General features: G+C 42.0%; 2 non-coding genes and 1 pseudogene across 2 annotated transcripts; all 3 read right to left on the minus strand.

Annotated features, from left to right (window-relative positions):
• Positions 1–15,668: 15,668 nt before the first annotated feature.
• On the minus strand, positions 15,669–15,740 carry trnat-cgu (transfer RNA threonine (anticodon CGU)). The gene has a single exon. It is a non-coding gene; the product is annotated as a tRNA-Thr (tRNA).
• A 2,394-nt stretch (positions 15,741–18,134) lies between these two features.
• On the minus strand, positions 18,135–18,207 carry trnak-uuu (transfer RNA lysine (anticodon UUU)). The gene has a single exon. It is a non-coding gene; the product is annotated as a tRNA-Lys (tRNA).
• A 2,854-nt stretch (positions 18,208–21,061) lies between these two features.
• On the minus strand, positions 21,062–21,180 carry LOC138218228 (5S ribosomal RNA; annotated as a pseudogene).
• Between the last annotated feature and the right edge of the window lie 6,172 nt (positions 21,181–27,352).

The raw sequence follows: 27,352 nt of genomic DNA on the forward strand, positions 1-27,352 counted from the left end.
CATATAAAGAATAGGAGCATACTGTAACGTGTGTGAAGGCCATAAACAATATTAATTTTGGAACTTAAACATACAGTATATGGCTGGTCTCGGTACTTTAAAGAAAACATACACACCAGTATTCCATTTCTCCCTAAACATTTTAAGCATCGAAGTCTTTAACTAACGTCATACCGGAGTCAACAAGCATACTTTTAGAATTTGATTAAAAGGGAATATAATATGGAATCGAGTATCTAAAGAAATTAATAACGATATAATTATATTCATGTACCGCAACACAAGAATAGTTCATGCTGTACATTGTTGATAATGTTTCTGTAGTGCTTTTTCAGCACTCTCCATGTGACCTTGCTGGTGGTGCAGTGGGTTAGGTTCTTGATTCCTACTGTATATCACATTGTCTGTGATCAAATCCTGCTGGAGCCATGACTTTTTTTTTAACAAACATTTGTTTGAAAAAATGAAACGTTTTCCTGAGTCAGAGATTAAATAAAACCTCACTCGCACCAAACAAATTTATATTTCTAAATATCACAACATGATCGAATTTAAGTCATTTTAATAACAATGAATAGTCACCTAGGTGTTACAATATAAACATTTAGATTGATTTAAATCGCATTTTGATTTAAATCGCAAACGCGGGTTTAAATATGTGTTTTTTGATTCACAATCAGACAAATGCAACATAAATTGATATTTTTGTCTTCTAAGTATCTTAATACATTTTCAGCATAGCTTTCTCCCCGTTTAGATTTATTTTTCTTGGGATCTTGGGATCAAATGTGGAAAGATTAGATTGTAATCGTTTTTATTTTTTAAATACATTTTAGAAAAGTGTAATCTATACTAAAAAGCTGTACACCACCTGCTATAAAGATACATATTGTAATACTTTCGGGTTCAGATAGGACAGACACAAGAACTCAGACTAAAATCAAAGTCTGTTAAAGCTTTGATTTTATATATCACCTTTAAAAGTGGCACAGCCAGCACAGACAAGCATCGCATATCTAAGGAAATAGCAGTATAACCTTGTTCATGCACAAACAGTGGCATGTTACATTATTAATTTGGGTGTCTCCTCTTGCCAGAAAGCTCTAAATTGCATTTTGAGTGCGGTTTTTGACTTTTTTTAAATTGCCACCCGTAAATAAAGCTGATACTGTTTAGACTTCTAATTATTTTAAACTGTATTACAGCAGCACAATGCAACGTAAATTGCATAAATGCACTTGGAATCTGTCCAAGCCCTACTTTGTCAGGCATTTTCTTTTACTGTAACGGACATAAAACCTCCCTTGCTTTTAACAGAGTTTCATACGAAACTACGAAAATTATTTAAACTTATCATTCAACAGAGCTCGTAATATCACAAGTATCCTCAAGAGCACAGACTGTATTAAAAGTATACTAGTGACAAACTAGTATACTTTAGATATTTTTTTCTGAACGGGGGAAAATCTGATCATGTTTCTCTATAACAATAATAAAAAACATTATTTTACATATCACCTTTATGTGATATCACCTTAAGGACAGCACATACAAGGGTTAATTGCACAATGGACCGCACAAAGAAATTTAAAATAGTCTTCTTTAGGTGTGAGGGCAGGAGTGGATCGCAGCCGGCATAATCAACAAATTAGGAAAACAAAGAACAGGACAGGTGAGACGTGTATCCAGAGAGCGAGTGATCAGAAAAAGGAACAGCTGTTACACCCAGGTTTTACGCTCTCTCTCTCTAATCTAAGTGGTGAGAAAGCTGTGCTCAATTATAACTAAGGGACTTTAAAGTAAAAAGAGATGCTTCATATTGCTTGACTAATTTTAAAAACTAAGTTATAAATGCAGATGCTCTCTCTTAATATCTAATATCTTTAGAGGCTGTACAGTATGCATTACAATATAAACATTTACTGTCAACCTTTAAATCATCAATTGATTTAAAGACAATCTGTCAAAGCGCAATGAAACCTATTACTTGATTCTTATGGACTCCCAGTCCCGCCAGGGATTAAAAAATAACATAGAATCGCGTATCTAAAGAAATAACAGAATACAGTAACTATGTTCATGCACAAACAATAGCATGTTACATTATTAATTTGGGGGTTTCCTCTTGCCAGAAAGCGCTAAATTGCATTTTGCCTCAACACTCCATACTCAACAACGATAATTCACAAACAGCCAGAACATTAACTCCACATTCCCAAATAGACCTCATTTCCATAGCCCCACCCCTTATGCAAACCCAACATCCCTCCTCTGTTCTCTCTCTCTGCTGGCGTTTGTAATCGTTTTTATTTTTAAATAAATTTTAGCAAAGTCATGTATTTTAAAAATCTTAAGATTTCTTTATTTATGTCTTTAGTGGTTTCATTTGTGACAAAGGCCAAACTTTCTTGGAAAAATGTCTTTTATGTAAACCATGTTTGCTATTAATTCATTTAGGGCTAGAATATGTTCATTGTCTTCCAACGAAAGAAGGGTTCCTTCAAAACGTGATTTAAATCAATATAAATGTTTATATTGTAACGCCTAGGTGACTATTCATTGTTATTAAAATGACTTAAATTCGATCATGTTGTGATATTTAGAAATATAAATTTGTTTGGTGCGAGTGAGGTTTTATTTAATCTCTGACTCAGGGAAACGTTTCATTTTTTCAAAGAAATGTTCGTTAAAAAAAAAGTCATGGCTCCAGCAGGATTTGATCACAGACAAGGAGTCAGGAACCTAACCCACAGTGCCACCAGCAAGGTCACACGCAAAGTGCTGAAAAAGCACTACAGAAACATTATCAACAGACAATGTACAGCGTATAATATTCTTGTGTTGCGGTACATGAATATATCATTATTAATTTCTTAAGATACGCGATTCCATATTATATTCCCTTTTAATCAAATTCTAAAAGTATGCTTGTTGATTCCGGTATGACGTTAGTTAAAGACTTCGATGCTTAAAATGTTTAGGGAGAAATGGAACACTGGTGTGTATGTTTTCTTTAAAGTACCGAGACCAGCCATATACTGTATGTTTAAGTTCCAAAATTAATATCGTTTATGGCCTTCACACGCGTTACAGTATGCTCCTATTCTTTTTATGCTCAGGTACTAAGATTTCCCTTCAGTGGTAAAATTCCATATAAATATTCAATACTTAAACGTGCACAGTAAAGACATTTACTGTAAATCTTTCTACAACCGACCAACGGACCACGAGTGCCCCTGTCAGTCAACCAATCACGTACTGCAGTATTTTGCTTCATCGCGCGTCACGATGTGCGACGCCGTAGACAATTTACTCCGGTACGTGTCTGTACAGCGCACTTTGAATGGCTGCATCTGTATAACGTGCCACGTTTTCAGAGAATCGCATTAAATACAGGTCAGAAGAAGGCGACAAAGTGTCCACTAGGCAGTTCAGCGATTTCAACGGTGTTCTCTGTTGTTTAGGTCCAGAATGACACCCGTTACAACCAGGAAACACACAGTGTCAGGCATCAAAAAGACTTCCCAAAACCCTGATCCTCTCCTTGATCCAGTGATGGCATCCAGACATTTCCTGCAACAAAGCCAGGATACGGTCTTCAACAACACGAGTGAAAAGCTAATTCCCAACCTTTGCAATCCTTTGCAAAGAAGGACCGCATGTGCTCAGTGTTAAATGCACTGTTCATTATTAATAATAATAATAATCTTTACATTATATAGCGCCTTTAAAGGTGGCTTTTCAAAGAGCTTTACAGAATGACAACAATAAAGTTAAAAAAATACACAAGATAAGCAGCATGAGAATACACAGTTAGAGGAGACAATAGATGGTGGTATTAAATACAGTAGGAACAGAGGGGTAAAGAATAGTTTATTAAAGGCTCTTCTAAATAAGAGGGTTCTGAGTCTGGATTTGAAGGAGCTTAGAGAAGGTGACTCTCTGATATTCTTGGGGTTAAAGATCCAGAGCTTTGGGGCAAAACAGGAGAAGGCCCTGTCACCCATAGAGTGTAGATGGACTGGGGGACAGATAGGAAATCACAATTAGAAGAGCGAAGGTTATGAGGTGGGGAGTAGGGCGATAACCCAGACAGGTATTGAGGTGCCAAGCCATCGAGAGTCTTATAGGTGAGAATGAGGATTTTGAAGTTGACAGGAAGCCAGTGCAAGGACTCCAGGACAGGAGTAATGTGATCACAGTCCAGTGCTAATTTCTTTCTTGTGGCTGCTGGTTCATTTTCAACTGTGGACTCTTAAGAAATCCCTTATTTGACTTGATCAACACCAATCCCTAGAGGATTTCGAAAGGTTGAATCAAAATGATCCGTGATTTTGGTGGGACTCAAACCCACAACCTTTGAATGACTTCATTCTATCAAGGCCCAAAAGTCCAACGCACTCTCCGTTGTAGCCATAACTCTACAAAACAGCTACAGAAAGCTGTAACTCATGCTTCTCCCAATGTCTTTAAATTAAGCTCCATAAATATTGACAATGAGTGGCCTGTTGTCTACGAATAGATACCGGTGGGATTCGCACCCAGGGTCTCCTGGTTTTTAGTGAGGCGTCTTAACCAGCTAAGCCACGGCGCCAAACCTGCCAAATGTTATCCACAACTTTAAACACCTGTACGTTGCTGGCTCAACAAATAATCCTTTTTGAAGTTTAAGGAGAGGATTTCTTTGTCAATTCAATAAAACGTTTCAGAAATGCTGAACGATTGATGTGTTTCACGCGCAGCGCGGGCTCTCCTTTGCTTACAAATATTTTTTTTTACACCAATTTACTCAACTACGATTTTTGCTGAGCATTTTGTTTGATTGCTTCCTATTTTATACTGCGCTGATTTCTGTATTGTTCAATTTCCCTGTTGATATAAATTTCTTGTTTTGTAAGACAAGAAGACCGGCTGTTCTGACCTTACCTTGCACTGGAGCCGCTCTTTTCTTTCCAAAGGCGCAGAGAGAGATACTACCGCAGGTAACACCCCGTGAGAAACATCATGAGCATCTGTAAAAGCTCTCTACCTGCCCGCTCCCCACACCGACGTGTGTGAGCAGGGATTTATAGGGACATTCTGAAGTGTAGTAACATTTTATCGTTACATACTTTTCTGTGCAGTTAGTTCTCCTTCAACTCTGACCGACAACGGAGGTCGTTTTTAATACAGGAGTAAAGGCACACTGCACATCTGGAAAACATCACGTACAGGTATAGGGAGAGCGACATCAGTGATTGGAAGGTAGGAAGTTTCAGGTCACTTTTTTATTATAGATTCAAGCAGCCCTGGATACCTTTTCAAGAAACATTTCAGAATCCCAGTCACATCCAGTATGATTGCTACAGAGGTCTACAGAATACAATCAGAATACTGTTTGTGCGTTACATAAAACACACCGCCCAAAACATTTCTAAAACAGGAATTACATGTTTCTGAATGCGCCCTCCTTTATAAATAAAATAAAAGGTCTGAAGCCTGCTCCAAAGAAGCACTATATTCAGAGCTGACAAAGATGTGATAGTAAACATCTCGGAAAACGAAGATGCAGTCATTTCCACGCGTCGCACAACAAGAGCTGAACCCACCCGACGTTCTCCAAAAGAGTAAGGTGTTGGGAGTGTGGCTGGGTGGTCTAAGTGCTGGGTTTGTGCTCCATTTTCTTCGCTGGGTTAGGTTTGAATCTTGCCGCAGCTAAGTGTTGGTGGGTTAAGACCTTCCTTCTATTGCGAGTTCAATGGGTAAAAGCTTTGCTTGACAGTCTGTCGAGAGACTGAACTAGGTGTTTCAAGATAGTCTTTGTCAGCTTAACATCAAGGCATAAAAAAGCCTCATTTTGTGTTCCCAACAGCAATGCTCTTTGGTCCCTTCAGCATTATGCAGGGAACAACATCTGCCGTGATCACTTTTGAGTCAGTGTGAATTGTAGTGTACCGCAATTGTTTTTAAAATTGGTTCTGTAGGCATGGTGCATTTGTCTGTGAAACTTGAATGCTGTGCTTTTTCACGCAGAATCATCGGCAGGAGCAAAGCTTATTCAATCTTTGCGCACAGCGCTCCATCAGAAATACTTTGTCCAAGTTTTGAAGAGATTGTGGGATTCTCTGCACACGTTCACATCGTGTACCTCAGACAACAACACCATTCGATGGGAAATTGATTCTGCTTCTTGCAGTTGTTCCTGTGGTTGTGATAGTTACAAAGTTGCACTTTCCTCCACCTTATGCTATAGTATTCACTGGGTGAGCTTCATCAATTGGCTCAGAAAGGTCAACTGTGCTTCGGAAAAAATCAGCAGCAGTGTGTTTTTAAATCAGGCTAGCGTTAGTCATTTTAATTAACATGAATATACTGTAAGGTCTTGGTACATGGGATTGGATTTAATCCACAATTTAAAAAAGGGCAAATTATATTTACAGGCTTCAGACACTTTTTAATACAAAAGTGACCTAAAACTCTGTAACTTTCAGGTTAGTTTGAACCTGTAATGAAAAAGGGGCCAGAAACTTCCATTCTGTGATGTAACTGTCTCTAAAGTCGGACGTGATGTTTCACGGATGTGCAGTGTGCCTTTTCTCTTGTCATGTTCAAAATGACTTGCTGTGTAATTTCCTGAATGCGTGTCCTGTACTGCTCTGTTATTTCATTTAGATTATCTATGTGGTGTACAGATAAAACCAAACTGCATGGTCTAATTTCTGGGTTCGGCACCAGCTGAACCTGAACATACATCAGCCAATCTCAACATGATTTGAACACACAACCTTTTGATGTGGTATCAGATGCACTACCATTGCACCATGAGGTCACTCCCCATAAGTGCTTTTAATTCCCCCAAGGAGAAAAATCAGCGTCCCTGAAAAATATATTTTTTTTTCATTCTCTCCTGTGAGAAGCGCCGCTCTTCCAACGAGGGTCTCTTCTTCCCAGACCACAGATTATTTTTCCTGTCTGGCTCTCACACAGAGAGCAGACACACTGTCTCCACTAATGTGTTTACTACATCTATAGATCTGACCCCCTTACAGCCCTGATATTCCTGGACAGGATCCCATATTGAGCAGTATTTCTCGCGTTCTGAACTTACAGTGTGTACACAATGTACTTTATACACAAAGTAAGTGTTTTCGTAACTCTTGAACGTTTTGTGAAAATGTTACTGGCATGCCAAAATCGCCCCCTCAACTGAACAGTCCCACCCCCCTCAGTTTTGGATAAAAGGTTTGGATAAAAAGTTTTTGAACACTTTCACTTACTTAACTTGTGCCATAAAAAAATAGTTGTACTTTGTCAATGGTCAGATAACTACACTAACCCCGAATTCACAGTTGCTACATCAGACTGTTTGATGTGCAGGAGGGCTATCTGTCCAGGAACAGCACGTTACATAGTGTCTATGTTTTGGGGTGTCAACATTATTACGACCTTATTTGCTCAGGTGGACCACTGCCTTGCAGTAGTTTATCCTTATACTTACAATTGTTATATAACTAGGACTGTAGTTATAGATGTTTGTACTTTCTGTTGGTTTTACAATGATTTCTTAATGATTCAGAACCTCGTTACTGTTGATGTTGTTGCAAAAATGAACACATATGGTTGATGCTCCAGGCAAAAATAATCACGTGAGTTCTGATGAACGTGGAACTGTTCTTCATCGCTAAATACCAGATTGCTTGTTGTTATCTTCTGACATGAAATACTAATCAGTGGCATGCTTGCAAGAATTCACTTGGATGGTTGCAACGGCTCCGTGTAAACCAAAATATCACTGCCCCCCTCAGGATTTCAGATGCCCCCCTACAGATCATTCACCTGGCGCCAGTCCTGGGTATAATGATGAACAAAGCTGCCTTGAAAGCAGTGAATCCGGGTGTGATTCCCACCTGATCCATCGACAAACGTTTTCCAATGAATCTTCGATCGATTTAAAAAAGTCTTGAAGCTGGTAGGCTAGGGAAGAAGCACTGTTTCAGTGCACTAAGGAAAATGTGCTACTGTGCTGTGTCGCTCCAGTAGCGCAATTGGTCAGGTTGGGGTGCTTTTAAAGCGGAGTTATGTCGAGGTTGTGAGTTCAATCATCACGTGGAGTAGTTTCTGTTTTCAGCTACAGAAACTTGCTGTTGAATTTAAGTCTGTTCTTGTGTTGCTTTTTCCGCTCGATGGAGCTGTGTTAATGCAGGCACACCTGCTTCCACGTCAACTTATTTTATTGTTGCTCACAAACCAACACACTGCAGACACCTCTGATATTGTCACTGCTTGTGGGCCACATGTTCCTGCTGTCAGCCTACCATGTTCATGCACATCTAGAAATATTACTGTTACAGTATAGGAGCGAACAAACAAAATGAAAGCACACCAAGTTTAAAAAGGTCAAAATGTGTCAAAGCCCTTCCTCGACGAGGATGGGGTTCAAACCTACTTGTGCAGAGTATCATGTACTAAGAGAAGAGTGCTTTAACCACTAGGCCACCTCCATACACACTTTAGCCCCTTCCGGACACGAGTTGGCCTCTTTCCCCATACTCGAGGGTAATTTTCCACTTCCACCTACAATTTCAACATTTACCTTGTGAGATGTCAAACCACAGAGCCTGTGCTGCGCTTCAGTGTTAGCTGTAGTGGACAGCCCATTGAACATAAAAAGCATATTGAACTCCTTTGACATAAGCCATTTCTTGTCACTTTGCTCAGCGAGCAGGCTCAGCGCACACTGAATGCAGGTGTCTCAGAGCAATTGAGATGTGTCCAAGTGGCTGTAAAAGGGATATCTGATGCCAAGGCTTAGTTCACTGGTTGGAGTATTCTCGGTCGCATTTAATGGCAACGTCATGGCAACATCAGCTCAAACCACCAAATGGAGACGGGCATGCCGACAAGCTGACCCTGCTGATGCAGGATTAACACTAGGATGCGAGAATGCTGTGGCTTAGTTGGTTAAAGCACCTGCCTAGTAAACAGGAGATCCTGGGGTTGAGTCCCAGTGGTGCCTGTCTTGCCACACAGTTTATCATTATGGACAGCAACATGCTTCTACATTAAATTTAATGGAAGTGTTCATTTAATTTTTGGAGCAACTTGTTTTTTAAAAAATCCATACAAATTGCAAAAGATAAAATACTCATCTGTTTTGTCAGTGCAGAGGAATTAGTGCCAGCTGGCAAGGAAACGAAAAAGATTTTTTTGTCTTTAGCCAAAAACCTGTGAATGTAGAAGAAAGGTGATGTGCGTTAGTTTCTATGGCACAGTCAGTCAGCGTATCCTTCAGTTAAACATAACGTTGGTAAATCAAAAGTCCCCAGAGACGCATTTCAAATTAATCCGACCTCAACACCGTCTCCCCTAAATGTGATGGGGTTTCTTTGGATATCCTTAAGCATCCTGATAGTTGCAGAGATTTCAAACTTTTGGCACAAGTCAAACTACAAGAAGTTAATAGTTGAGCGCCTAAGTCAATATAACGGGAATGTGACTATGTAAACTTAAATAGTATTCAAAATATTGCAATTTTGTTGTAGTTTAAAAAGATATTTTAGCTGGGGATCCTCAAATGATGAGAGTAGAAAAGAGAACTATTCGACACCATCAGGAGTGCTTAACATGTGATAAAAGTGTTTTTTAATCACAAAGTGAAAATAGTGAATTTGTCTTTCACTTAGGCGTTCATTAAAAGCTCATTAAACAATGAAGGAGAGGCTCGTGTTCCGAATTCTCTTCGTGTCTCATTGTCTTGCTTTGATTTTTAAAATGTACACTGTTGGCTATTCACTCTTCCTAACACAATTAAAGAGCCGAGTTTAGTTCAGAGGTAAAGCATCTCATGCATCGTTTTCTATCACCAGCATCTCCACTCTGGATTTCTTTTTAAGCGCGATATCTTTTCTGTGATTTTTTTTCGTTTGAATTCCCTCATGTGTGAATTTCAGCGCGACACATAAACTCGTTTGTCTGTTTTAAAGAGATGCAATTTTTAAAACAGACAAAATGAAAGACTGTTTAACTAAATACACATAGAAAGCGTGCACCTAATTGAGAAAATTTGGACTGGGGCAATTTATTATTGTAGCGGCGCAAGGTCACAGTGGTGCACTTGAGGAATGCGGTACAAGGGCCAGTGGTGCATTGGATAACGCATCTGATTACGGATCAGGAGACTGTAGGATCGTAATGCTCTTAAACCCAGTACCATAACCGTAGTGTGTTCAGTCCTACACAACCTTTCTATCGACTGAATAAGCCTCCTGTTCCATCTCCATCTTCTTCCCACACATTCCGGCTATTTCAGCACCGTTATTGTTGGACCACAGTCACAGATACGTAAGGGACACTATTCTGAAGAACCGTCTTAAATAAATAATGTTGCAAAAGGTAACAATAAGGGTTTCTTAATGTAACCTTACATTTGGCCGTACAATACAATTTTCTGTACCCTCAAAAAACTAAAAAAAAAATCTTACTGCTTTCTCCTGAGAAACACAAGTTTAGTGTCAAATCACAATAAATAATACAACAAATATACTAAATTAACACCCAGATATGACAACACACAGCTATGACAGAACACATTGAAGACTTAAAAGCCCTTTAACTTTTTATTTCCTTAATTTCCATTCTCTTCCCTCCCCAGGATAACTGAAAACTAACTATAATAAAGACTGTATATGCATTACTTGTAATACAGCTACTAATAAAGATATACATGGAAGTTAATTATTAATAAATAACACTTTTATTTATTTAACACTTTACGTGTAATGATAACATTCATTGTGAATATTTGTGGTGTCTGGAAAGCAATTTTAGTTAAATATAATAATAATTTTCCAGCAAGTGGTGCATAACCTTGTTACTTAATGAGTACATTATTTCCATTACATTCAAGACAGTTCTAATGTGATCAATTGTTCTGCTTAGTCCGCTACTGAGTTGCTTAAAACCTATGAAGAGGTGGTTTAAGCTAGACTACTAATGCAGTAACATCTAACGGGCAGCAGCTGTTATTTTAGGTTTGTTGCAATTGAGAACAGGTTTAGTACTGAGTTGCTGACAAATTTCAGCGGAGTTTATTGAATATAAGTTTATTGCAATTGACCCATTGTAGCTACCAATCAGCAGCAAGGAAAAACAAACTTCACTTGTGCCTGTCAAAATAAAGGAAACAGAGTAGTAGTTTATGTGGTAATTTCAGGTACTGTACAATGTAAGAACTAATGTTAACTACTCCCATAGTAATGCGTGGGGTCCTATCAATAGAAAAAAACAATTGTTGTAACCCGAAAAAACAACAAACACAAAACAAGAAGTCTTCCAGGAACCTAGGTAAATCCCGGTCGTTGTCTAACAACTACGAAAAAAAAAACCAAACGCAACAATTTCAAAAGAAAAAGAACATTAAAAACAAATCTGGGGAACAACAAAAACACAGAGTCTAATGCGAGAGCTTTTTCAAGTCTTCAGTGCTCCTCTCGTCTCAGTAGACCTCTCTCATATATTTGTGTACAGGTCAGCTGGAGATACACAGCTGATGGTAATTTAAGTAGGGAGCTGCGTCAGCATGCATGGGCTTCAAAGGAAAAACAGTTGCTTTCAGTAGCTAAAGACACTAGGTGAGGCTTGAACTCACAACCTCGGCATGACTCCGCTGTGCACTACTGTATAAGTACCGCGCGCTGACCGATTGCGCCACTGGAGCTGTGCAAGTCGTGCTCCTCATACAGACTGACGCTGCAGAAACACAGGGTGAAAACGGTTTCGGTTGTGGATCCATCTATACATGGGGAACACTAAAATAGCAAGGAAAATACAAGAAAAGAAACTGAAAGAATTGTGCTAACAGCAAAGGGGGACGGAGGGAGGTGGTCGGACAAGTAAATCAGCCTGGCAGATTATTTGTATCGACATTTTTTGAGTCAATCAGCAAACAGATTTCTCTTCATGTGCCTTAAACTGTGCAGTTTGTATCTTCGTTGTAGATAGGTTTCTTCAGAAGTCCAGTAAACTGACAATAATGGAGAACTAGCTGACGCACCCCGTCGTGAAGACCCTCTGTAAGGTGATTACACGTTTCATTTTCAAGTCGCCTCCTTGACACGCAATTGCAGCCCGGACACTGAGAGAAAGCAGGAGAAATGGCTTCAATTTCAATGTGAAAGCGCAGTACAGGCTCGACGGCTTCACATCTCCCATCAATCAAATAAAATTGCAGTAAAGCCATCTAAATATGACTCTGAAGTACTGGGAAAGATGATTATTTTGAGCGTGCCTCCCAGGGTCTGCTACGAGGCTGAAGTTACAGTAGCTTCTTATTCACCAGCTTCTTATGCGTGTTTTTCGTTCCACCTTAAATGGTGCTGCTGTGATGTTATGTCACCTTTCGCCTGTAGATGGCTCTCTTCAATCAGTACTAATCCGGCTGGAATACTGTAGACATCTTCACTGAAAGGGAATATCCAAATAGCGACTGTCCAAATTATATTTTTGTATGGAATATATTTCAGAAAATCGCAAACCAATTTTAAAAACTCACCACAACACGGACTTACACTGGGAAAAGGTGATTGCACTTTCTGCTTATTGCTACGGCCTTCCCCCCGATTATGAAAATGTCTCACAGTTCTGACACCGCCGTGTGAAAGACAATGTAACAGACTATCAAAATCCTGAAGTACAAGAAATTTTAATGCACCAGTTTCTTTAAATATGACCCTCTGATCCTGGCATGTCAGAATACATTTCGAAAAAGTATGGCACCAATCGCACGAATTGCAATGGCACAAATTGTTGAGAATATCACTGACCTTGCCGATATTTGCAGGGGATACGAGTGTTTTGCACATGTTGAACTACGACACGTCAAAATTGAGCTCCTTAGTCAATATCACCGGGAATGTCCAATAATGACGAACATCAGTAGCTTCAAGGAAACTTAGACTCGCACATGGAGTTTTATCTTCGAATGGAGGTTGGGAGAATTCATTTATACTCTCGTTGCTCATTAGCTAAACTATTTAAAAAATATATGACACAGATTTGTTCGAGAAAATTGTAATCGCCTTAAAGAGAGTCTTCTTGGAGATGTGTACCAGCTAGCTCTCCACTGTCAATTGACAGGACTTTAGAAGAACATGTTCTCATACAACCAACATACAAATTACACATCTTAAGGAACATGAAGAGAAATCCGTGTACTAAATAACATAAAACTGTCGCTGCAACTTATCACCAAGCTATTTTATGTGTCTGACCACCTCTTTCCTACTTTGCAGCGAGCACAAATCTTTCTGTTTCTTCATCGCTATTTTACTGTCTCCTTCCCCTATGTGGAGATGGATCCACAGCCGAAACTTTAGGTCAGTTCCTTTTACTCTGTCCGATTGAAAGAGCTGTATTAAAGGCACTCCCATCTCTGCAGGAAAGTTATTGCTGCTCTCAACACAATATACTGCAGCCAAATATAGCGATACTGTCACTGCCTGTGGGCCACGTGTTCCTGCTGTCAGTCTATTATGTCATGTTCATCCACACCCAGAAACATTACTGCTGGAGCACAAGAGTTATATAGGCGCAGTCCATAGAGCAAGAATCTCTTAATCTCAGAACTGTGGGTTCAGCCCCCACATTGGGTCCCTCTGTGTCAATTTCATCCCCCCAATCCTCCTAGCATGACCTGATGGCGTAACAGTGATACCCAGTACCCAGCGTAATTCAGCTTTCTTTCCACTTGATTCAGATTTTGATCTGAAATCATCGGCCGAACAAGAGTTTGTCTAAATCGAGGGAGATCTGCTCACAAGCAAGTATTAAACACTTCAGCATTTACTGTTCGAATACCACAGTTTGTCAAAACACTGCCGCTTCTTAAGCTAATAAGTAACGGTTTTTGAGCACGCATTGTATTGTTAATGCTTATATTAAAAAAGCATAAATTCACATAGTGGAATTTGGACTGAACAAAGTAGTCCAGCCCCTTTACAACATTACATACCCACTGATTAAAGCTTAAAACAACAGCAGCAATAATGACAACAACATGTTTGGAGTTCGGCATTTCATTTATTCTGCGGAAACATCGTATCGGAATGAACTGCCCGAGATAAAAGAGTAATTGCGGCTTCAGATCGTTTTTACAGAGCATTGCGTTGTTCTGTTCATGCTGACTACACGCTTTAGATTTGTCATTTACTGCAGGCGTTGCTTTTCCAGGTTTTTCTGAAATTCCTCGCATTTGAGCCAGCACTAAAACATTTCATTCCCGTCGCTGAATACATCGTGGAAACGGTATTTGCAACGGAATGCTGTCACACATGAAACATTTTCGTTATTCGGTTCTGAAGTTTGAAAATGAAAATAAAACGGGGGTCACTTCATAGGCTTGAAAGAAGTCCAAGCAGCATAAAAACCCGCGAATTCTCACAAAGGCTGCACCTTTCTTCTGCTGCTTTTATAAATCTGCCTTAAACATTTGAATGCATACCTTACTGCTGCTAATCACATTCACGTGTTTACGAAGCTTTTTTCTGTCCGTTATGTTTTTGCTAAGCAGTTTCTCCGTTTTCCTCGTACTGTGATTGTCAGCGAGCACAACAAGACTGAAACAGTGTAAAGGCAGGTAAAAAAGACAGGGTAAAACGCCTGATTGTCGGGAGTGGGATTTGAACCCGTGCCTCTATTTGGAGAGTGAAACACGAAGCTGTGAATTTGCTGTTTTAAACCGCTCGACTATCCTGAAGAAATAGGTGCTGACTGCACCAGTCGCATCCGATTTTCCGTAATTTTAGGACGATTGATATGACTGGACTAACACAATTTGTGGCGTTTAGCATGACATGGAAAACGGTACCGGAGTTTTTGGGTCCGGACTACCAGACTCAGAAAGTTTTTACCCCCGCACTATCAAACTGTTAAACTCCCAGCCTCTCTCACTCTCACCTGACCTCTCACCTATGATCTGAACCTCACAGTGCCTTCTTTCTTACCAAAAACCCAAACACACATTGAAAACCTATCTCTACCATACATGTCAAAAGCTCACTCCCCATCATTTCTATCCCTTTATTTCATTCTTTTGATGCGTGTTTTTGCACATAACCTGTTACCTTTTTGTTGTTTTGCACGCTGCCTGTTGTTTTTTGCACATCGGCTGTTGTCTCTCTCTTTCTTTTGTTATACAATTGTATTGTTGTTGTGTTTTTTTCTTTGTACTACTTATGTCCGAGAGCTAGCTAAATAGCATTCCGTTATACCATATACCTGTGTATGAGTATAATGACAATAAACTTGAACTTGAACTTGAACTTGACATAGTCTTGCAGGCAGTATATTATTTTATCGTTTACTCGTTTAAAAAAACACGGTCTTCTCGTTCCTAAGTCAGATTTTTTGTGCTTTCGAACGTTACTTCCAACGTGGACTGACAGCTCACCAGATCTGTTTGTGATCAGACCATGGAGTCGGGGGCTGTACCAAGCGCACGTTCCTTCCCAATGCTGAGGCGATCATTCGGAAGATGGGTGTGAAGAGAAACAAGCTTTGTTGACTAAAAAACAAGGCAGGATATGCAAGAATACTAATCACTGGCGACAGTTATGTTCTCTTACTATTGAGATCCCTACATTGCGAGTTTTTTTAAGACTTTGAAACTAAAGGAAAGCGGTGACAAGTGGAACTGGCACGAGTGGGGCTTGAACCCACGCTCTTCGGTTTACGAGACCGACGCCTTACCACTTGGCCACCGCGCCTTCGCGGAAGCATGGGAATAAGGTTGTTCAAATTATTTTTTTCTGAATCTGGTTTACATCGCCAAATGTAAACCGGAGGCAGCAACAACAATAAAAGGGATACTTGTCCTTAAACTCGGACGTGATGTTCTGCAGACATGTGCACAATGTCCTGTTTTCTTGCAGTGTAGACATTTTGCTGTTCACGCTCCGCATTCATCTGCTTTGTGCATTCTTAGTCCGCACCTGTAACATTTAATGTCAGCCGTCCCCTGTTCTTCTATTTCTCTAGCATGACTGCGTCCTGCTGCTCGGCTTTTGTTTGTAAAGTTTGAGCGAGCGCCCCGTTCAGTGTCACTTTGTCACTGTGGTCAGAAAGCATTCATGATTCTGCTTGAGCTGCTTCATGAATTCTAGCGACTGTAAGAGCTCTTTCTAAAGTCAGCCCTTCCTCCTGCAGCAATTTATAGTCTCTTATGTGCACATTTTTCCACAAGTTGATCTCTTAACATGTCAGTTTCCAATACTCCAAAGTCACAAGATTTAGCCAGTTCTCTTAGTGCAGTCACAAAAGCATCAACAGATTCGTCCTGAGACTAAGTTATCTGCCTAAATTTATGCCGTTTCTCCGCGGTGTAAAGGAAGCGTCTAAAGCAGCTACAGTCTTTTTCTCCAGGGAGGTTGGCGAAAATCCGCTGCACGGGAGCCCCGATACAGTGCAGTAATGTAGCACGTCTCACGGCATCCTGAGCTTCTGTAGATCCACTGGCTATTTAAAAAAAATCTGTACGACTCCATCCATATCTTGTATTCCGTATACAAATCCGGGGCTCCGAGGTTCATTAGAAGCGGTGGAAAAAGCTGGGCATAAGCAAAGCTTCTCGGCGCGGCTACCATATCTTCCATGGCGCAAGCTAAACGAAAAGTCCGAAAATTCAGAAGTTCGTTTCTACCAGTAAGAGAACTAAAATCTGCACTGCACTCGCTTTGAGTCCGTCAAGCACTCATCTCTCGTCGCCTTCAATGTTGTGTATCTTAATAAAGAGACGTTTTTATATTATTTTAACTATTTTGTTAACTACACAGATCACGCCCTTACACCATATATTCCTGCCTTCTACTCTCTCGTTCTGTTGTCTGGCGATGTCTACTCACTATACTACATTTAGCATGACTTCTTGTTGCAGTTGAGCTCAAAGCTGGAGATGATCTCCATATTCTACCGCACTATCTAGTCCGAAACGTAGTACACAGTACATACTTTTTTAAGTGAAGTCAGGTTGTTAAAAAATTAAACCAGCGCCCTGTCACAGAAACGTACCCCCAGTCTCCCGCGCAACAAGCGGGGGTACTCAGCACTATACTAAAGAGGAGCGCTTGTCTGCAGCTGAGCGTCAGCTCTGTTTACTGTCAGCAGTCATTGCCTCATTTCCAAAGACTTTTTCACCTGCTCTCAGCTTTTAAAGACAGTCATAAACGCTCAAGAAGTAATTCATGTCAGTTGGAAGTCTTTTTCTGTTGTCTCAGCTCTTGATAAAGAAAAACCGTGCGTGGGAGACTCCCTCTCTGAAGAAGTTTGCCGTCACCCTGCGAGGGAGAAGAGCCATCAATCACCGAGGCAACCACTGAGACAGTTAACATTAAACACGTGAAATGCGAGATGTTGTGATTTTTTTCCCGCTTAAGGCTTCTATCGTTTCTACTCTAATGAGAAAGACCTCTTTATTAGAAGTGAGATTTTAACAAACGTCTCCAGGGTTAACTGCGACCTGAACGCAACGCCTAAGACCATAGCAGCGCTCAATAAAAATGATCAGAAACCGAAAGCGCTTCCTATCCGGATCAGTATATTCCGATACCACTGGTTCTACCGAAGAAATAAGAAAAGCCGAACTCAAAGCACTGTGTTGCCATTACGGGTACTCTGTCTGCAGCTGCTTTAAGATCTACTCACACCGTGTTGCCATTAAGGCTACCTAGTTAAAAAAACTTATCGTCACCTTTTTGAACGTGATTATTAGACACCCGTTAAATCTTCACCGAGGTTTCTTGAGAGATCGTTCAGCGAGCGAGTAATAAAAAAATACGTCGCTTCCAACCTCTGCTGTCACTGTAAACTCGGACGTGATGTTCTGCAGATGTGCAGTGTGCCTTTCCTCTTGTCATATTCAAGAGTACTCACTGTGTGAGCTCCTCACTGCGTGTTCTGTACTCTACTGTGATTTAATTTAGATGATTACGTGGAGTAGAGTGACAAGATCTACTTGAACATTTTCGGTTTGTGAAATGAAACACTAAATACACTACTGTAAATACAAGTAATGGACATTTAAAATAACCACAGTACAGCTAGAAGAGTGAAAGATAAAAGACTATTTAGAATGACATTCACAATAGACTTAAGAACAGCACAACCGCCCGAACAGGGACTTGAACCCTGGGCCCTCAGATTAAAAGTCTGATGTTCTACCGACTGAGCTATCCGGGCTCTGAAAGAAAGTTGACACTGTCGGGATCCTCCCAAGTCACCTGTCTCTTGTGCCGAAGAGTAGTCATACCTGACCCGTCTGGAATGACCACTGACAGACTTTATCCAGAAGCGACGGCACCACTCCCAGTAGAATGAGTGAGAAATACAGCATGACATGGGTAGTTAAGGGGCTCCCACAATCCATCTTTCCTCACATTACTGATTTTTTTCAATAGCATTTTGACCTTTTTTCACATTCAGATTTTTTTCACATTTAATAAAATCTTTTAATCAACAACATTAAAAAGAAAACAAATAGAACATTTTTTGGAACAATAATTAAAAAAAAAACTTTCAATGCCTTGGTTGTATACGTGTGCACACCCTTTATAAAGGGAGTTGCAACAGTGCTGAAATGTAAAGAGCATTTCTGTAGAGAAAACAGCATTTTTTCTGCCTTGATGTTATAGGGAGCCTGTCTTTTAGAAATTCTATTTCTTAACACCTTGCACAGCCTCCCGGCAGACTAACAAATATTTTTTTGGAGAAATTGGCTCACACACCGGAAGACACTAATGTTTATTTACGTTAGAGTATGTAAAACTCAGGCTTTAACAGATGTTCATGATGTTTCACACGGGGTGTTACCTGTTGTAGTGTTTCAAAAGATGTGTTAGCGGACCACAAATTATCTTGAAAAGATTTGGGTTTGTACTGGCTGGGATTCAAACCCGACTCAATTATTTGGAAGGCGCCTGTACCACCAACGCACTTCCGAGAAGCACCTGCAAATTATCACAATCAGTGTTGTCAGGCCCTGACAGACAATGTACAGATTTGATAAAGTTATAAAATAATGTAATTAGGCACAGAACAAGTTTACAGCACAGTACAATAATAAATGCTGACCATGACTTTAGCATAAATTACCTTACACTCAATTTAAACACAAGCTGTCTTTAGCCCTCTAAGCTGGTTCATACAGAAATGTAGAGAACCAGGCTCAGAACACACAGCTTCATTAGCGAATACATATGCAGGACAACTAGAGAAGACGTTTTACAGAGGATGGATTTTTAGAAACATCCCATCAGTGACATCACTGAAGTCAACTCCTAGGTACTGTAACTGTCGTGTGGATAGTTTCACAAGAATCAGACAAAGGTTTAAGCATCGCTTGTTCTAGATAAAACTGCAAAAAAAAACAACAACCCATAATGTACTTCTTTGCGGCTCTGTTTGCCCAAATCATATATTCACAACGTGAAATCTAGAAAATAATATTACGTAACCAAAATCTGCAATATGGAAACAGAACCTGTGTAATTGTTCACAGATGATGTACTCTTAACATTTTTACAAGATGAACTACAACATTTAAAAAATGACTTGTATGTACTTGATATCTCTAATCAATCCACTGCAATGCATTAAAACAAAACGAAAACTAGAACGCCCTGGGCATACCGTTTCGCGCTTCTTATCAGTTGCTCAAAAGTAATTGGACCGTATGAAATGCATAATATAAACCTAGAAACATATACGTGAGCAGTATTTACGTATTATCGGTGTTAAGACCGATTCTGGTCATAATGAAACCATGTTTCGTGTATGTTTTCTTTAAAGTACCGAGACCAGCCATATACTGTATGTTTATGTTCCAAAATTAATATCGTTTATGGCCTTCACACGCGTTGCAGTATGTTCCTATTCTTTTTATGCTCAGGCACTAAGATTTCCCTTCAGTGGTAAAATTCCATATAAATATTCAATACTTAAACGGGCACAGTTAAGACATTAAATATACATATACATACTGTATACAGTACAGTTTGCATACGGTAATATGTTTATGTTCCTAAATCAATCTCTTTTATGAGCATGTGAAAGGCATGGTGAATCGATTCTCAAAAATTACTGTACTTTGCACGATTGGAAAAAAATGCGTGATTGTGAAATGCTGTGGTGTTACTTTTACAAAGACGGTCAATGAAAAAAATAATGTGGACCAGGGCAATACTTTGAGTTTACAGCTTGTCCAAGGTCATTTATTATTAATACTATTAGTAATATCTTCGTTAAAGACTTTGATGGCTACAGCTCAAACATGAGAGGTTGAGCTTTATTAGCTCCACCTTGCGGAAATTCCGGATACTATTATTTTGCTAGCGGTATTTACCGGTAACTCGCGGTAGACTGCGTACAGCGTACCGGAAAATAATGCGGTATCACATGCGCATTTTGAATGGCTGCATCTGTACTAACCAGGCCCATCCCTGCTTAGCTTCCAAGATCGGACGAGATCAGGCGTGCTCAAGGGGGTGTGGCCGTAAGCGAGAGCAAGGCTCACTGGCACCCTTCTTATTGAGAGGACAGCTCCGTCACCTCTTTTACGACGCTGCTTTTTTTCCCTTGCGTTTTTCTCTTCTTCCCACGTTCTCTCTCTTCACTGCCTTCGTCCCCGCTCTATTTCACTTCAGCCTTTCACTCTTGCTTCCTTCCAATGAGGACGGAGCTGCGGGAGAAAGGGCGCTATAGAGGATCGCTGTGGAGAGCTGCTGCTGTGCTTTGACATCTGAGCTCTGTGGAAAACGATCTCAATACAATTCTGAAAAACGCGACTCCCAGAACGCCAGCTGAAAAAGTCTCCACAGCCGAAGCGCTGTGTCTCTTTTCAGCTGGCGATAAACCTTTCCTCGATCCTTTGCGGACTTGTAAAACTGTTCATGATCAGAATAAAAAACGCTCACGCTAATACACAAGCACCCGTGTCTCGCCAAAGCTGACAAATAAACAGACGGACAAGCCGCACTGCACGTGTGAACAGGGGAATGAGCGAGCGAGCGGGGATAGGGCACCTCCTGCGCTTAAAAGCTTACAGCACCTGGTATTCCCAGGCGGTTTCCCATCCAAGTACTAACCAGGCCCATCCCTGTTCAGCTTCCGAGATCAGACGAGATCAGGCATGCTCAAGGGGGTGTGGCCGTAAGCGAGAGCAGGGCTCACTGGCACCCTTCTTATAGAGAGGACAGCTCCGTCACCTCTTTTACGACGCTACTTTTTTTCCCTTGCGTTTTTCTCTTCTTCCCACGTTCTCTCTCTTCACTGCCTTCGTCCCCGCTCTATTTCACTTCAGTCTTTCACTTGTAGCGGCAATGCTTGTTAATAAGCCAGAATTAAGTGTTGCTGTGCTTTTCCAAATGAGGCCCCATCTCTCTGTTCATCTCTGTGGTGCAGCCACAGAGAAACTATTCATGCAGGCTGATTTAAAGATGTTTTCTTTTGTTAAGGGACAGCTCCCAAATGGGGATGCACTTAGCTAAGCCTGGCTATCATGATCAATGGTCATCCATTGGCGCCTATCTGTCTAGGGTGTGCCAGATGGACATCTGGACTGCATTCCTAAGTGTCAGGAGTAAGTGACTCATATCTCACCCTGATCAACCAATCAGGGACTGGTAGGGCCGAGTAACCCACGTGGGACTCTGATGCCCATGGAACTTTAAGCCATTGAACGAGCTGAAGTTCCTCCAGGTAAAAACAGGCAACACAGAGGGCCTGAGAGACTATTTCGTGGACTTTTCTAAAGGGAATTCAAAGGAGAATTGCAGGGCAGGACAGCCCAGGAGCAAAAGGCTCCCAAGGGCAGGACATTCTCGCAGTGTGCCTCCTGACCATCCTGAGACTCAACCCGGACAACCACGGAACGGCCAGTGTGTCCGAGTGCCAGAACTTTCCTTTGTTCTAAGAGTCTAGAGCGGAGGTTGCCAGAGAGTAACCAGAGGATCCACCTGAGGTTAGCACCAGCAGCAAGCCTTGTGAACTGGTCGGAACTGTGGACAGCTGAATCAGCTGAATGAACCGGTCCTCTTCCTTACTTGCTGGGACCCACAGTCAATTTTTCTCCTGTGCACAAACTTTGCTCGTTAAAGCCAACACTAACTAGCCGGTCAGTGAGCATCTGCAGCACAGCACAGCCTGGCACGGAGCCAGAGAGCCCGCAGGAGATCTGAATCCCCAGAGATTGGATGAGTATTCAACTTCAATGCATTACAGCTTGAGAATTCAAATGTTATCCCAACCAGTTGATATCAACTTAATTCCTAAGAGTTATGTACTTGTTTTCAGTATCTAATGTAGAAGTTGTAACCAAGTTCACTTTATGAAACGGTCTTAATGAATGATATACTGAACGTATGTCCTCTTGATATATGTAACTCTTTGTAATTGATTGTATATATACCTTTTGTATTCTGATAACCCTCTCGATAAGATCTGTTAGGTTTATATGCATATTTTATGTATTAATAAATGTATCCTCGTGTATTAGTACCCGTGTGTGTGCGTTGTTTGAGTTATATCCCATGGTTGGATTCTAAGGCCATCAAAAGAATCATTTTGTGATTTATGGCTACAATTAATAAATGTCCCCGTAAATGCCCAAACCCTACAAAACTGGTGCCTTCAGAGAGCACACTACATTTATTGGTGTCCCTGGACGGGCTATGGTAAGACTGAAATGAGTCAACCAAGCTGAATAATTCAATATAAAACACCACGGGTTTCAAACTCGACAATACAGTGTGCTGAAAGCCGCAAGGAAAAAAGTTCCCCTTGCTCTTTAAGCAGTGCCTGATTGTTTTGTGATCTTTTGCGATCTACTGGGTTGATTGCATACTTTATCTTATGGTTTTCTGTGGTAGAACTGTGATTTCGTACTTAAAATTGATACTCTTTAAGTTTAACGATGGTTGCTAAAAGGTCTGAATTCGAGTCGCTATTAAGCACTCTCTCTAGCAGTGACAGGTCTGACCATGATCTCCGTCATATCTCCATCAGCGGAGAAGCTAGGAGAATAAACCTCCATTCTCTGAGAGAGCTAGCGAAGGACATGGAGAGATTTTACCCTGCAGTGTCAGAGAATAATATCGAGAGTTATATTCAAGACCTCAGGTATACCCTGCAGTACCTGCCAAACGCCACAGAACAGGAGAAAGTGTTTCTGGTCAGGAAAACTAGCAGCAGAGCTGTACATGAGTGGATGGCTAGGCAGATGAAGAAAGTCTGTGATGACTTTGAAGAGCTGTGTCAAGCACTTATCCGAGAATACAGTGCGTTTATTGACCCGACTGCCGCGATAGCCGGCGCCCTTAACATTAAGCACGAGAGAGCAGAGTCCCCTCGCGAATATTACGAGAGACTTAGACGAACTTATTTTGCAGGGCAAAATGATGAGGGTTGCGAAGAGAACACCCGTCAGTCAGAAAGATGATCTTAATGCATACAGATGCACAGACCATGAAAATGACTGATATTAAGAGATTCGTGCAGAAAGCCTGGGAGTATGATGTCCAAAGTCACTCTGAGCAAAAAGCTGTTAAAGCGACTGTGTTCGCCGTCAGAGCCAGCAGGGTTAATTCCCCCCTGCTCGAAGGAGCACAGGCTCCTGAGCTGGCTAAGCCCCGTTCCAAAGCACTCACACAGGACCGCACCCAGCGTCCTAAGTGCCATGAGAACACCGGGGGAGGGAAAGGGCTAGAAAAAGCTGAACAAAAGGATTCAGTAGCCACCCGCCTGGCCAGGCTTGAACAAGCTTTATTAGGACAGGGACAACCGCTCCCCAAGGCTGCCGGAAGCGTGAATGAGCTGATACTCTCCACTGGAGGAGGCGGAGACCCGCCCCCTCTCCCTCCCTCAGTCTATGTGATTGAGCGGAAGGGTTCCTGCCTGGATGAATTCAGCCACTCCCAAGTGAGTGCTGACTCCACCCCTGAAGTCACAGAGCAGGCAGTAAAACACAGAGGAAAAGCAGGAAGCTTTTACCTCAAGTCTGCCATGGGAGATGTCTTACCCAGTGAGACACTGATTGACACTGTGGTTGAAAGGTGGTTGATGTCACACGGCAAGCTCAAACGGGTAGAAAAAGAAAAGGGCATGCGACTCAGAGAGGAACCTTTGGTGGATCACCAGAAAGGCAAGGTGTGGAAACAGGTCAAGGCTCCTAAGCCTTCTGTACAGAAGGAAAGGGGGGCCAAGAGGCAGACTGTGCTCACACAGTGCCCACCGAACACAGAAGCCTATGTGGAGATTCCTTCTGTTCCCTCTGGACAAGAAATAAAAATAATTCCTTGTTCCCCGGATATACCGGGAAGTCGTGTCCCGGCTGAGGTCCCAACAGCCTCCCTGCCACAGGAGCGGTGCTCCAAGCAGCCGCCTGATCCACCAGGTAAAGCACACACCTTTTAAGTCCCTAAAAAGGAGCAGATCTCCCCACCTGGCGATGAAAAGGAGCTTTCCCCGTGCACCCTGGCACCCAAGAGGGGTCAGGACCACCACCCCGCAGTGGTGGAAGGGATCCAGATGGCAGGAGAGCAGGTTGGTGATGAAGCCCTCACCCTTAGCCCTGAGAGGTCCTCTATTAGTGAGGATCTGCTTGAGCAGCTGTCGCTGGGCCACCGCCAGGTGCCCCTGGTGCAACATTTACAGGTTAGACAGGAGGTCCAGCTGGACGCTGAGACTACTGCGCTGTGGACACACCTGATCCCAGATGCCGATTCCCTCTGCTGTGACCCAGGGAACCTGCAGTCAGGTAACATTATTTCTCACAACTACCAGGTAGTGAGTGAGACTGACCTGATTGTTCCTGCCTCAACGGCAGGGTTGCCTACACACCCAGTCCCCCAGAAGGGACAGGGAATGAAAGCCGAGCCGGTTTTCTTACAGCCAACAGCTCAGTTTGTCAGTCTGAGTCTGACCAACAGTGGTTCAGCCAGACTGGAGCTGGATGGTAAAGTCACCCGCCTGCCAGTGCAGGACATCGCAAAGAGAGGTGTCAGAATCCCCACCTGCACTGACATGGGCCTGGTGAGTGATAGTGATTTCAAAGACAGTGAACTAGCTATCCCAGTGCTGGGGCAGCTCCCTGAACCCCTAGCGAGGGAGGGGGGGAGCGAGCAGGTGTCCTACACCTACCCCCAGCGAACGATTGTAAACATGCCGATAGAAGGATTCCTCAATCAGGAAGTGTGCATGGACCTGAACAGTGAGAATAGGGTAACAATCCCAGATCACTCAGGTGCTCCAGATGACCACTCAGCTGAGGGTCAGGCATGCTCCACCGCTGCACCACCCCCTGCAGGGTTCTTAGAGCACAGGCATGGACAAATCGAAAAAGCAGATCCTGATCCTGGAAAAGGAGGAGCAGCATCAGCAGCTGTGTCAGATCTCCCCAGATTTCCAGGATGTTGGTGCCCAAGATGCCACAGGGCATACTGAGGAAGACACCATGTACATGCTGCGCCAGCTTAGAAAGGCAACAGTCACTCAGAAGGAGATGACTGGGATCAGCCACCCGAAAAGACTTTTGGGAGGACTGATTGCTGCCGCCACTGTTGCACATTTGCTATTTCTGGTAGGTTTGTGTGCTACTGGCACTCTCACCCTGACTGCCCCAAGAAGGCAGGTGTCAGAAATGCCAGAGGGTAGTGACAGACTGTATCGACAGCAGAAAAAGTTGGAAAGCTTAGGGAAAACCCTACAGGCAATTTCCTATGCAACAGGGTTAAACCTTATTCCCCAACCAGTGGACATGATTGTTGGTGTTATACAGTGGGTTTATGCTTGTGTGCAACAGGCCAGAATGTTGACACAAGACCTGTTAAGGGAGTTTAGTGCCACTGTAGCCAGTCTAACCATGGCACAAATCCCAACCCACTTGATTCCACTCTTTTCAGTAGAGGAGTATGTGACATTAACCCCATCGCTCATAGCTCACCCAGAAGGCAATCCAAGATTGAATTCGGTTCCAAATCTTGAGATGGGTATGGCTACCAAAGCTATCCATTGGCTGTGTCTAAACGATTCACCAATGAAGGGTGTAAAGCTGCTAACGAGCAGAGGGAGGTTAATGAACCCCATGAAGAGCAGGTGGGAAGTAAATGGCTGGTCAGGACACCACATTTAACTGACACTATGACTTGTGACAGGCATGATACAGCTACAGCAATGCAGCTACCTAATCAAACAGTTTTCCTGTAAGTTTCCGAGGAGGCCATAGTACAGCATGGTAACTTAACACTGTACGGTCTGGAACCAGACAACATAAGACCAAACTTGAGGTCATGGATGCCTTCAGGTGCCACACTATTGAATTGGATAGAAATCCAAGAAACAGTAAGCCCTGAAGAGGTACGGGTAGTTAGTTTGCTTTAATGGAACAAACCTCCAAACCACCCTAGCAGATACCCAACACAGGTGTTGTGGTTTATCGGGGGGCTTTGAACAGGAACTGTTGTTGTTGTAAAACTACTGCCAGGTAGCTAGATCATGACTGACAGTGTACTCTGAATGCTGTACTCTCGCATCAAGATGTACTCCGGGTAGCACGAATGAGTCAAAGGTAGCATGTCAAAAGAAAGGAAGTGACTTCTCCCCAAATATCTGCTACAGAGGTATCAGATATTGACAGTGAACTTCCTGATGTGTAATTCCTAGACTGAGATAATGTCTCCTACCGTGTTTATACATACTCCAGATGTTATTCATCCTGTTTGTTCCCAATGCTGGTTCCGGTATGAATTCTCAAGGAGTAATGTAGACATTTAAGGTTAATGTTCTAATGGCAAGGGACATCACTTAACTCTGTTTTGTTTTGAAGGCAACAACGGCTCTGGACCTCGTGACCTTCAAAAAGGGGGGATATGTAGCGGCGAGGCTTATTAATAAGGCAGAATTAAGTGTTTCTGAGCTTCCCAAATGAGGCCCCATTTCTCTGTTCATCTCTGTGGTGCAGCCACAGAGAAACCATTCATGCAAGATGTTTTCTTTTGATAAGGACAGCTCCCAAAGGGGGATGCACTTAGCTAAGCCTGGCTATCATGATCAATGGTCATCCATTGACGCCTATCTGTCTAGGGAGTGCCAGTTGGACATCTGGACTGCATTACTAAGTGTCAGGACTAAGTGACTCATATCTCACCTTGATCAACCAATCAGGGACTGGTAGGGCCGAGTAACCCACGTGGGACTCTGATGCCCATGGAACTTTCAGCCAATCAATGAGCTGAAGTTCCTCCAGGTAAAAACAGGCAACACAGAGAGCCTGTAAGATTCAGATTGAGATTCAGATTCAGATTCAGATTCAACAAGATTCAGTAAGATTCTG

Source organism: Lepisosteus oculatus, chromosome 14 (genome assembly GCF_040954835.1).
Source record: "Lepisosteus oculatus isolate fLepOcu1 chromosome 14, fLepOcu1.hap2, whole genome shotgun sequence".
NCBI lineage: Eukaryota > Metazoa > Chordata > Actinopteri > Semionotiformes > Lepisosteidae > Lepisosteus > Lepisosteus oculatus.